Genomic DNA, 14,041 nt, shown 5'->3' with positions numbered 1-14,041 from the left:
TCAACGCCGATTTTGCGTTGAAACAAACCTTGATTTTCTCAATTCCACAAAAATCCTTTGTTGTTTTGAAAAAGTTGCTTTGACGTTTAGCGTCGATTCAACAAAAATTTTGATTTTCAAATCAACAAAACGTTTTGTTGATCCAAATATGCCTAATTTTTCTGCGTGCAAAAAGGGTGATTTCGTAAAAACAGAACAAAGCACAAGTTTGTAAGTGTTTTTTTCTTCTAACAGGGTATTTACATCAAACTCACCTTAAAATGACATAAAATAAGAATTGAAAGGGACAATATCGCGTTGAACGGATGTTTTTATTAGAAAAAACGTGAACCTTTCCTATCATTTCAATGACATAGCTCATTAGAGTGGTGAAAATTTAACTTAAATGGACTAAATCTGTAAAAGAAGAGACTTTGTGTCAAGAAAAGCCTTTTAATAATCATAAAATCAATTTTTAACATGTTGTAGTCACACAAACCGTTATTGCGCTTAGAAAAATGTTCTATATCACATTGCATGATAACATCAGCAATTAAATATTCATTCTAAGACTCAATTGGGAAACATGGAAATTCGCAATTGAAATTATTCAAATAAATCTTCTCAGGACAGATTTGGAAGAAAATATCTAGTGATCAGATTTATTAACATTCCAACGGAAATAACATTAACGCCAATTAAAAATGCAATTTAAACAAACGGTAGTATAATTCATTATATCTGGGCTTGTGATATTTACAATCGCACTCGAGTTATCGATTTCTGCTGAATGTGTATCGTGATAAAACAGCCGAGTCATGTATCCAGCCCACAGAATAATCAAACTCTCTGTTCCTCACACGGTGCCTCACATGCACGCTACGTTTCCTATTCGGTGTTTGTATATACCTGAAGGCAAGATATACAAAATATGTCGATTCGAATATTTATATATAGAAATTAAATAAATATATCGACCGGAAGATGATCGCAGAGAGCGCGTGGTGTGTCTGCTGGTGCCACATGTGCGCCAATCTGCCTCCATAAAGGGTGGTCTCGGCCAGTGAAAGCAGGTTCACGAGAACTCGAGAAAAAGCGAAGCCCAAGTCGTCGTAGTCGAAAGCAGGACGACGACTCGTCAGTCTGGGTAAACAAAAATGGGGATTAGAGCTCGGAAAACGAAGTATTGGATAGGTTCTTGGGAGCAGAATGTTACATAGTTTAGAATTTCTTTATTATTCGATATTTTTTTCAATTAAAATGTGTATCAGTAAAGGAAACATCAATTCAATATCTTTCATTAGTAAGAATACACGAGTTGATTTCCATCCGATCTAAATAAATGTATTCTTCCGGAAAATAGTGCAGTTACTGTACGAATCGTGTGTATTTAAAACTCGTACAAGGATTGCTAGGAAACGAATGCAGGCAAAGTCTTTCTTGTCGGATGTAGCACATGCCCTGTACTTCAACAGCTTCCTCTTTCCCCGTGATTCCTTCTGCCGCTCTGGACTGACACATAAATATTTGCTTTTATCCTTTCATGTCATTCAAGTAGTATTAGGAGCTGAATGAGAGCGGTATCAGCGAGGGAGGGATGCTGTTGCATTCAGTGATGATGGAAAGCTCGGCTTTTGGAGCACTGCTGACTGTTGTGGTTGTTGGGTGTGCTGTTGAGAAAATTATGTTGCCGTAGAATGTGGCTTCTCCTTAAATAGTACTTGCTTTCTGTGGCGACGCAGCTTTGACGAAGATATTCTACATATTGTTACGAATCATTTACGAGTTTTCACTTTGAACATGTTTTTTTATAAGCCCACGGTTACGTGTACCAGAATGAAAAGTTTTGAGCTATAGCTAGATTATTTTGAGCTATGAACAATGTTGAAAGAACTATGTTGTATTGAAGTATGAAAAATTAATAGAAAAGTTAAAGTTATTTGTAATCAATTGGTAATTAAAAATCCATAAATTCATGCAATTAAGGGACTGCCAATTTAATCAAATGAACCTTATTTCAAGTCATGTATTAGACCTCAATCGATGATTACAATGGCAAAATCTGCGATGAAAACGTTTATAGCCTAGGGCTAGGTAATGTGTAGTATCTGTAAATAATATGTAGTCTACTTGCTTGATAAAATAATGTCAAATTCAAAACCTTGGTGAACTAGAAAACTTCTCACATGGCTTGAAGGACATCGTTGCATAACACACATTTCGGTCCAAGTGCATGCCGCAGAAAAAAATCACGACTTTTCAAGTTTAATCACGGCAAGTAGCTCATCTCCGTTACCTGAATGCAGCGGCACATTTTCATCATCTTAGAGCTTTTTTGCTGCTGTGATACCGATTTTATCCGGCAAAGCAGCATAAAAATAGAACCTTACCAGGAAAAATGAGTAAAAAAGCGGCCAAGAAAAGGTTGAAAGGCTGGATTTGGTATACTGCCTCTATAGATATAGAGAGACCCGCAAGCATGCATTCCACGGTTTCTTCTCACTTGTGTGGAAAGAAGTTCGTTTTCATTTCCTCCTTTTTCTCTGAATCAAGCAGGAGGGCTTGGGTGTGTGGGACGGATGCCGAGGCCGAACCAGGCCGGGCCGGGATTCTATGGGAATGGAGAGGTAACTCGAAGGAAGGCAACATATAGTTCTATAGCCCAGACAGTTGCAGTGGCGCCTCGCTCGGTTCTATAATGACAAAACAATAACACTATGCAAGAGAGGGCAAACGTGTCTGCCTTGGCTTCTCTTCTTCACACTTTCTCGTGTTTGCTGGTGGATAATTTGCTGCTGGTGCTCTGACCGGAAAACTTGGGCGGGAACACACAGGATGCAGGACCGGGACTCGTGAATAGAATAAGTGTGGCCGGCCTCCTGAAATGGGCAGTTAAATGACACGAATAAATATTGTGTTGAATGTTTAGCTGTTTATTACCGACATGAAGTACTGCAGAATTCGCAGCTCAGTTTTCTCTGCTACCCGTCTTTTAGTCGATTAGGAACTTTTCAGGGTAGAAATCAAATTATGCCGATATTTGTACACCCCATCATTCTAAATATGGACCAAGACAGAGTATTAGGTTTCGTTAAGCGAAAGATACCGTTACAGGATCCTAAACGTTAAAAGCATTGTCCCAAAACCTCTCCAGGAGAGGTAAACGATGATGATGTCGTTGCTTGACCAAAGTTTTTTCAGTTGACTGACGACATGCTACGCCGATGCCGCCGCCAGCAGCATGCTAAACGGCAAGTCACCGGGTCGCGCCCAACAGTGTTTTAGAGACTGTGGCCACGAAGAGAACAGGTATAACACAAACACACACCGCACCGGGGTTCAGAGTCCCAAAAAAGTATTGGGTGTCGAACTACTGACTGATGGCAATAAACTTTAAGGAAAAACTTTTGCTTTAAAAATTAAGGAGTGGTGCGCCAAGACGACGACGGCGTTGTCGAGCGAAAAATGACACATCGCTCAAAGTGGAATCACAAAATTGAGAATCATATTGAATGTCTCGCTTTGGCCTTGCCGGTATTTAGTGTTTTGTTGTCGTAGGTAGAACTGCAAATAATGGATTCATTGTTCTGGGGAGGCAATAGATGTTATCCTTTATTGGCTAACAGCTTTGCAACAGGTTTAAACATCTGTTTTCAAAATTCAACACAATAAAGATGTTAACTGGGACAATTTTAAAACTTTCTGATAAATCCAATGTGTTATTCTAAATCTGCTCGCTTCACAGCATTACGAGTTTTTGGAACGGAATCGACGTTATCACCTTATAAATATTCTAACAGGCAACGTCTAAATTTTCGGTCTAGTGCGATGTCCGATTTATTGACACAGGCTAACTGAGAGTACTTATTTCTTAAATTTCACCACACTTAATACAACATTAAATTGATTATTGTTGGTTTAAAAAAGTGTGAATGGTTCCGAAATGCGAATTCAGTTTTTAAAGTATCATTTCCCAAACTTCAACCCGTTTCCCACCGAAATGTCACCGGATTTTTTTTATTGTATCCTAGAACGACGCTTGCGCGCCGACGTTCCCCCAGGTTTCGCAGGTCGTCCAACACATTGAGTCAATTCAGATGGCATCATAAGCTAGGCACATACAGCAGTTTGATTAATCGCTCTCTTGAGATAATTGCCAACCTGCCCCCGACGACGATCGATGCCCCCACCATCCTAAAAGAGGGAGATGCTTTGGAACTTATGGTGGCGGCGTCTTGCAAGTTGTAATATGTGTTTCGCATTATTTGCGGGAGGGGAGAGACGGCTTTTCGGCACTTTTTTCCTCCTTCGCCCACCGAGTCGGTCCCGCCGGCTTCATTGTCTAGCCGTGTTGTGTGTTTGCTACCACACCAGTACTCTCCGAGAGAGTCGAGTGCTTCATCACCTCCAAGCGGTGGTCAGTTTTGGTTTTAGGGTACTTTCGATGATTACCCTCCGTAAGGCACACTTGAATTGTTTGCGGCTGAATTGCGACAAAGCAGTGTTTTTTTTTACAATGCATTATGGATAATGTACTTGATGTACTTTTGGGTGGTTTGTGAAGTTGTTCCTTGAATTGAATGTTTCATCTATGGGACAAAAATGAGCAAGGGTTCTGTTTAAAAGGCGCAAGATTTCTTTTCAAAAATAGAACACCTCCAGGTTAGGCCGGGACCAATATTTACTTCCCCAAAGTATTGTTTGAAGCTAGATTTAGATTGGGGCATCATTACATTTGTTACAAGCATAAGTTTTTTGGGTTACTTCAAAGAAAGCTTAAGAACTGGAAATATTGGGTTTGGAATCTTTGCATATTCTTGAGAAATTTGGTAAATATGTACTAGTTTCTATAAATTGGCAGAAATTTTTCTGAACAAAATTGCTATTAAATCGATAAAAAATGCAAAAAAAAATACACTAACCCTTCCACGAACATTTTCAATTCACCCGCATCCTTTCCAGTTGTTTTGCAATAATTAGTTTCCAAAATATCTAAGTATTGACGAAAATTATTTTTTAGCAAAAACAAATTTGCGGTGCTGTCTATCGGAATTTCATAAAAACATCAAAACATCTTTTAAACGAGACAAAACATCCTAAATATGATTATTAATGCCAAAAAAGGCGTTTTAGATTGTTTTCAGTTGTTTAGACTGCTATTTTCATGGAAGTTTTCAAGTGTTTGGATTTTTTTTGCCCCTCGATTTTTCGGACCGATTTTGAAGGGAGGGGCGACATAAACTTTATTTTTTTTTGCAACAACCTAAATAGCATTGCAGGAAAATTGGATTTATTTTGCAAACTTTCTGTATGTTAGGAGTAAGTTGAATTCTTACATTGTATAAAAAAAAGATAAAGACAATAGTACATCCAATCGGTGTTAAACACATTTCACGGTATCTCGTCCAGAGTAATTACATCAAAATCCGTATTTTCCGATCGATTGTGTGCGCCCTAATGCACAGCTCTTAATAACATAATTCAATAGAGCCCGCATAGAGAGAAGACACGACGGGCGGACGGACGGACGGGTGAAAAAAAGGTTCCCGTGAGTAGCCACAGCATCAACAGCAGCGCGACGCAATGGACACAAAAAAGGCAAATCTGTCTCACCTTTGCTTCGGACATCACAGCGCTTTTACCTGCCTGTTGTTTGATCGTATTAAAACCGAAACCGAAGACGACACGGTGGCGGTGTTGTTCACATAGGTCCGACATGGAAAAGAGCATATAAAAACCTATACAACGGCATTCATTTCATCTTTTCATTATTGTATTCAATGATCTGCATCATCATTTACCTTAACCTCGTCGTTTTGGAACTTCTTAATATATTTCTCAATTTTTATGTGTTTCTTCTTGGCTTTCCTTTCGGTTCATTTTTGCTCTCCACTTTTTTCTTTTCCTCCTTCTCGGGATGGTCTGTGTTATATTACTCATCGCCTTGTTCTTGTGTTTTTTTACTTGCTCTCTCTCTGTGTATTCAATGAATTCGGTGAGGGAATCAGGATAGGCTGCCGGCCGTTTCGAAGAATGCCCCTCAGGTGAGGCGCATACAAACATACACCTCTCCCGTGGAGATACTGTGAATATCCAAAAAATAAAAGTAATATAGGAGGCCACCTACTTGATAAAGAATTAATCTTTATTTCCTATCTCACACTGCTTGTTTGAAGAAGAACTGCCGTGTTTGCGTGACGCCATCTCTTTCACCCATTCTGGAAGACACGATGTGGGGATCGGACTCGGACTCTGCTGTATTTGTACTTTAAGGTATGCATTGCTGCTGCTGGTGCTGCTGCCGTTGGTCGATGTCTGTCGGTGTTTCATATGAACCAGAAACATACCAAACCATATCGTCGTAGAGAAATGGTTCCAACGTGGATGCACCAGCACCAGCACCAGCAGCAACAATGTTAGCCCAGAGAGTCGTAAAGTCATGCAACGCAGCATACCTTTGCACAATGTGGATGATCTGTAGGATCTCTCCAGAACGTCAAGAAGGGTGTAGGGACGAATGGAAGTGGGAATAGAATTATGAAATGTAACCACTCTGTGCGTTCTTTCTTTCTTTCATTCCATATCCCTTCCAGTTGACAGGTGAACCTGTAATACATAGCCATACAATAGGAGGCACTTTCTTAATAAAGCCATTTAACACGATTCTTGTAATTATGAAAAGCTGAATTCCACTAGGTCTTTCGCTTTTCTCTCTCTAGATCCATCAATCAAGTGTTTTCGGTAGTTTTACATTGTGTCATTTTGACGAAGAATTAGGGATATGAAGGAATACCTGGTTTTTTTAAATGGAAATATTTTTGAAATGGTCAAATGAGTCACAATGCATAAGTTTTGCTAAAAAAAATTAACTGTTACAGGAAAAATTAGACCCAACATCATGCCTATCCCTTCAATTTTGATGAAAATATTGTCCCGATCCATACCGCAAGGGAGCTATTTCTAATCTAATCTAATCTAATCTAATTGAACACAAGCGCAGCCAGTCCGAAGAAAGCATCCTGGAAGAACTTGCGGTTAGATTACGCCCCAAGTCATTCCTTGTCAGTATTAATAATTGCAGTACATCCGAGTTACCTTGAAAATGTATATCAAAAATTAAAGCGGCCCGGCCTACTGCGTTGCATTAACCGTAGAGACAGATTCTTTGAACGGATCACATTTCACAGATTCATCAGGGGAGGAAGGATGCGTGGACATACCGTACCAAACTCTCCGAATCAGTTAGGTGTGGTGTGTTAGTGTAAATTGGCAAATGGGAAAATTGGGGTTGGGGAAATCGTGATGGGGAATGACAAGGTGGGAAAGGGGTAGGAGGGTTGTTTAATTTATAATATTATAATTTAGGAGAATATAATCAAATATCAAATAATTTTGGAAAGCTCTCACCAAGAAACAGTAAATCTTCAAAAACACAGCCAGGTGGTGGTGGTGTCCCGATAGTCTGACCCCAGAATCTTGACAGGACTTAGGCCGGTCGGATGAAGTGGAAGTGTTCCTTTAGCACCGAATATCTCCACTCCCAACAAATATTTCCGGATGTTTCGCTGGTACAAATTGCACATCCAGGATAATTGAATCGACTTTACCACAGTCTCTTGAAACGGCCTCCTCCAGCTTGGTTAAGCCATACTGCAAGGGAGCTATTTGTAGAATTACAAATTTGCATCATCCTCTTCTGTAGATTCAACAATGTACTGCTGTTTAAACATTCATGCAAAACTCAACGAACGCTATTTCAACTAATCATCTTTGCGGTTAAGAAGGCCTGGCCAATGAGTTTTTTGATCTGTCGCTATTGAATACTAATACTCCTACATTACTACACGTACACCATATCGTTCGCTATAATTATGATTCAATTAGTCCGGTGCTGCGACCTGATAGCATAACCCACCCGAGTCGTGGCTCTTTGCACGTGCTCGCGGGCGCGTATAGCGCATATCTTTATCCGTTCCCATCGGCGGCACCGACGAAGGAATGCGGGAACATAATACAGGCGGCGCGAATATTATCTCAGGCACTTAGCGTTCCGTGTCACCGCGCCTGGTGCCTCTCTGTTCCCATCATGTGGTGCGCCTGCATTTCGTGGGCTTTCAGACCAGCTGGGAACGTTGTTGTTTCCGCTTCATGATGTTTCTCTCTCTCTCTCTCACCAACATATACACAAGTCCCTGGCATGTATTCAAACGCAGGGCTGGTTCCGCCCTCCTCTTCCTGTCGGATGAGCTCTCTTTTTTTCGCCGTCGAAGCGCAGTACGTTCTTTTTGTGTTGTACTCGTCGACGACCACCAAAAGGTGTAAGGGAGGGCAGCTCAAAAGGGTATCTACTCCCCAGGCTGTGTGGCGCGCCAAAGATAACCCACCGAAAAAAAAATCGTCCAGCAAACGGTCTACCGGTGCCGTTTGTACCATATTAACCCTGCGTAAATGGAAACGAAAACACGGAACCCTCAAGAAAATGTAGTCGCTTCCACCACAGCCATCGAGGGACAACCGACGACATCCTCGGGGTTACGGTGAGAATGCTTAATGCTTCAACTTTACATTCACATTTCATCTTGATTATAATTTATATTTCTTTTTTTTTTCTTTCTGCATTTCCATGTCCTTAGCATGTTTTCATTCGGTTGATTTCTTTGATAAAAATACCCAATGAATGTCTTTAAAAAAAGATTGTTTCAAAAATGTAATTTTTTGAGGCACTTTGGCCACTAAAGCATTGGCGTGTAGTCCAGATCCTTGCGCATCTTTTGGTATTTACAACATTGAAGTTTGGAGCACCCTGGAGCTCGGCACAGACCTTCAAAGTTTGGCATTTTTTCGAAAAATTGTCCCCGGCAAAAAAGATATGCGTCGCATGTCGCGACACAGAAAGAATTTAGGCGAACAGCATTCAACTACATTTTCGTTCGTAGAATTACAGCTCACATAAAAAATACGTGAAATCGAGTGATAAGCAAGTTGCTTATACAGTTTAGACTCGATTATCCGAAATTTCGATTTGTATGGGAATTCGGATAATCGAATCACGAACAAAATTTGCCATTTTGGCCGCCATCTTGGATTTAACAATTCTTAAAAACTAAAGCTCGATAATAATTTTAAAAAAAGTTGATTATCCGATTATCCGAAGTTAATTTTTTCCGAGGCCATTATCTGAGTCCGGACTGTAGTGAAAATCAGCAAATTGGATGGAGTTTGGAGCGAGTTCTCACATATGAGTTTTTATTCTTTTTGATATTAAAAATAATGAATCACCAGTGCTACCATCATCCGTTAGGCTTATCTTGTTACTCCGAATTCTAAACCATTGGCGACTTTATGATAACCACAACTCCACAAAATTTCACAAAAAACTGCAAGTTTCAAAATAACCTGGAAAACATTACTTTTTTTTACTTTTTTGTTTTCGTTAAAAAATGTAATGGTGACATTTGAAATGGGTTCAGAAAATCAATTATTAATAGATAAAAGATAAGATTGTATCACAAATTTTATGTTGGAACATAAAAAAATCTTTCTGAAATTATAACTATGTTTCTCGTATCTGATGCGACTAAACGATTGTTCGTTCCCGCAAACAGGCCCATCAGAGGCTCAGTATTTGTTATTTACTGAAGAGTGGCGATTATCCAAACGAAAGAAATTAATCTGCATTTGTAGTCGTAAATTAATAACTCGAAATGTGCTTACTTCAGCGCGTTTTCCATTCTTTTATCCGAGCAGAGTTCAGTATTTTTGCCTTCTACGTGTATTACCATCAGCAGTGCAAGGGAGCACTGTGTGTGAGGGAATTTCGTTTTCGACCTCACAATCATGATCGGACCTGATATGCTTTGGCCCCGGCCACGGCCACAAGCGGCCACTCTTCGGCGGGTTCTCCACACTGCAAGAGTGAGGGTTTCTTTCTCCCGCTCTCTCTCTCTCTCTCTTTCTTTCTACGGCTCGTTTTTTTTTTGTTTATGAAATGTGAGAACGAAACACTAAACAAGCTGTGAGGTACATTCCAGAGTTTACCTTTTCTTTTTGGCCGTGTCTTGCGCTTCCTCTTTTCGATTGCCGGAGTTTACCTTTGGCTGGCTGACTTGTAGGTTGGTTGGTCGGCTGCAGCGCGCAACAGATTTCGGACTTTCGACTCGACTCCGTTCCATTTTCCTCTCCTTTCCCCCAAAAGCCACCTCGAGGTTGAGGTATTCCTGTGTGCCGAAACGGCACACACAGCCTGGCCGGAACAACCGAGTGTAACTATATTGATGACTCGGGTTGAATTTTGGAATGGAATTTCGCCCACTGTCGATATAGGATACTTTTTTTTCTCTAAAGTGCGACAGAAATTGTGCAGCACTAGTGACATCACTGTGCTATAAAAGAAATCGAGGTCGTGCCAATCCCACAATGACCGGTCAATTGATCGCGAATACAAAAGCTGTTGATTAGGTTGGGCATTTGCAATGATTGCATGAAAGGTTTGGCATACTTTTATAAACAGAACATATATGGAAATTTCGATTCATTCATATGTTGTTCGTTTACAGTCTGTTCAAACTACACCAAACGGAAACGGAATCGACCTTATAATGTGGCCCTCTTAAACGCTTGCGGTTTCGTTGACGGATCCACAGGCATGTATCGTTCTTTTAGAGACAAGACTCCGCCTCCCGGGTCTCCTAAGTGTGAAGGTATGGCACGGGGAGGCGACCTCTGGATTGTGAGTCCAGAGCGCGGTCCGATTGATACCGAGGGCAGACAGTTTTGACGCAAACTACAAAACCAATGACGCTAAATTAATCATCCTGCTGATTGTCAAAAAAAGTGACTTTAGGGATCCCTTGTTACAAGAGCATGAGCATGAGCATGAGAGACCACCCATGGTTGTCCTTCTCCTTTGCTGAACAGGACCGTAATATCCTTTCAGCTCTACTGATCATAGGCTTCGACAATCAAGTGGTGTTTCCCTTATCAACAGCATGTATGAATGCGCCGAAAAGATAAAACACCATGATTGCTAAAACTAGATCAGTTGCGAATAGGTAACAGTCATTGGCCACCAACGGCGCCCGCCATGTCAGTATGTAGATCTCGATTTTAAGGGACGGGAATGTTAGTTAGCGCAGGTTGCTACTAGGGCAGCTGATTTACTCTGTGCTTACACCCCACAAGCGCCAGGAACCTGAAAATTTGTTAGTAGGATAGGGTGTTTGGTCAGGATTCATCATAGAAGATGATGATGCGACCTAAAATCATAGTGTTTGTTGAAAGGTATTATGTTTTATTCTCAAGGCAAGCAATCGGATGCTGCGAATGAGACATTTCCCGTTTATCGGGTGTTAAATTTTAAAGTGGGGTACTGATTAACGAAGCGAACGACGAGTTATGATGTTTATCTAGCTGAAATGGTATGATAAGGTTTTGTTGTTATTGCACACCGACGACGAACGCGAAAAAACCCTGCGACCCGACGGAAAGGCATCGCAAATCAGACTGGCTCAATTGTCATCGATGACAACCAGAGCCAGCCGCACCTTTACACACATAAACGCACGTGAAAAAAAAAACGAAAAACACACCGACGACGAACGCGAAAAAAACACGACCCGACGGAAAGGCATCGCAAATCAAACTGCGGAAATGAAGAGAAAGAAAATAACATAAAAAATAAAACCTAGTCACATAAAACCAATCACCCCATGCACACAAAGAGCGACACAAAAGAGACGAAAATTAGCACAAAAAAACAGGACTGCGCGTCCCCAGAAGCACTGCACTTTTCGTAACTTTAGGGATCCCTTTTTACAGTCTTTGAACTTAGCCTTAAGTTTAATTGATTGGTTTAGTTTTTCGATCATGGATTCCTTTAGCATAGTTGAAGATGAATTACTGCAGTTTGAACAATTTATCCTTTTTTTTAAACAGAAATTACTAGCTTTTGTAAACATGCTCAATTTTGGTCTAAATAACAATATTTTAAGTTTTCAAATATGTTTTATACTAAACTTGTTATATTTTGAACACAAACAGAAGCAGTGACCAAGGAGGTTAAAGCAGTCAAAAATCAATGAATCAGCAACAAAAAAGTACAGGTTTTATGTGAAATTGCTCTAACTTACAGAAAATCAAATGTTCGGATGAATAAGCCACATGTTGCTTTAGAATTCTTCAAAATGTTGAAGGGGAATCAAGTTACCCCTAATATTTTAAAAATGCTGTTTAAAATATTTTTTTATAAATCGCTTGGCATGCTCCAAAAAACTCATCTGATCAAATACCCTTTTTGGCTAAACATAGTTGAATGGTTAAGCTTTCAACTCATGCAAAAAGTTCATGGTTTTGTGATTAACTGAGAGAGCTTTTTGCGATACAAAAAAAGAGGATCATGTCTCGCAACTATCCCCTAATAAAGTAAGTAAATCTTTCCCTGTTCCTGAGGGGAACACCCGTGAAGAGTATCGGGCCGGCATTTACAAAGCAGATTCAGTGACAGTTTATTAATCAACCTAATGTTAACATGTTAAGGTTAATGTTAACATTCCTTTGGTTGTCTTCCTAACGTGTCTTGATAAGGTACAGTTTGTGACGATACAACACTACAATCCCTTTACACAGCAATTGAATCCAGAAGGGAAAAGATCACCAGTTGTGTTGGTCCGAGCCGGGATTTGAACCTCGTTCTACAGCTTACGAGGCGGAAGCGTTACCACTGGGCTACGTGGCTCAGTCCTCTAATGCTACAACTTTAATGACTCATGATCGTGAATTCGACTTCCAAAATGTTTAAAACTTTCTTTTTCTGTGTACAATAAGCTGAAGGCTCGGAACAATCGATCTTCATTCAAAGGGCAGTTTAAATATTAACATTATTTTTGCATATTCAATGAAGCTGTTCTCGGCTGGAATGTCCGTTCGTCAACTGTAAATAAAACATCAATCAAATTAAGTAATTATACTCCCTGTCAGTTTGTGTTCCGTTTACAACCTTGAAAAGCAATGATAATTGAATCTCGGTTTGAAACTGGTTCGATTATTATCTCATCACTCTCCCGCGAGACTCTCCCCGGCGTTGATCTCTAACACGCCGTATAGTAACCAGACCCCGGCAGGACGTTTCGTTGTTGGCCGGGGCGCGGTCCGGGTTTTGAAAAGAGGCCGTCCGACAGCCGCAGCAGCAGCTGTAGAAGAAATCGCGCGCGGCACGGGAAAGAGAACGGTTGAAAATAAAGTGAATCGAGAAGCTAATCATTGATACGTTCCGCAATTTTCAACGCGTAGAACATTTGAAATTAATTCTAATGCAAACAGCCAGATCGTTTCTCGGGGTTGTGTGTTGTAGCCGGTGTTTAATTTGAATGAGTCATTTTCTCGGCGGAATCAGCGAAACAATTTTCATTTCTCGGCAGTTCCGAAGACAGTTGAAGTTTACATGTTGTTTTGTTGGATGAGAAACTGGTGCGCATCCTCACCAGACCGGACGCAAACATATGCTGCTGGTGCGGCAATGTGATGCCTCAATTGGCGGTTACTCGAATGTTTGAATTCTTCCTACTTGACGGGTGTAATTTTACCTGAATTTAGAGTAAATTTCTCACTTTATGCTGCAACAAGTCCGGCTTCTACATGATATTTGTAATAATTAAGCAGCATGTGTCAATCACTTTAACCATAAGGTCATCGTTGCACATGCAGTTCATTTTGGTTTGCTTCACGAGAAATGTACATGTGGTAAAAGTTTATTACTGCTCCCAAATCGGCACAGGACTGGTGCACCACAATGTTTACAATCTGGCACTTGATTTCCCAAGAATTAAACCCATGCGGACATTTCCCAAAGCATCCCTTTCTCTCATTATACGCATTTTTCAGTCTTGCAATCTTCTTACCATCCTGAGAAGTCTTTTTTCACAAAGCTTTCAACTTGATTTTCTTGGTCCTCGTCGTTCTCAGGCCCAACAACAGTGCATTCCAACCTTTTTCGCTTCTCTTCCACCCATCGACTCTCTCACTGCTGGCCAGGCCAGTCCAAGTCCAGACTTGCTCGTCGCCGAGA

General features: G+C 40.6%; 1 protein-coding gene across 1 annotated transcript in view; it reads left to right on the top strand.

Moving 5' to 3' along the window:
- LOC6038966 (glypican-6) overlaps positions 1-14,041 on the top strand; it is a 36,234-nt gene that overhangs the window by 1,692 nt on the left and 20,501 nt on the right. The window lies entirely within an intron of this gene.

The sequence above is a fragment of the Culex quinquefasciatus genome, chromosome 3 (genome assembly GCF_015732765.1).
Source record: "Culex quinquefasciatus strain JHB chromosome 3, VPISU_Cqui_1.0_pri_paternal, whole genome shotgun sequence".
NCBI classification, from domain to species: Eukaryota; Metazoa; Arthropoda; class Insecta; order Diptera; family Culicidae; genus Culex; species Culex quinquefasciatus.
Note: the sequence above shows the minus strand (reverse complement) of the source record. Positions and strands in the feature narration are given on the sequence as shown.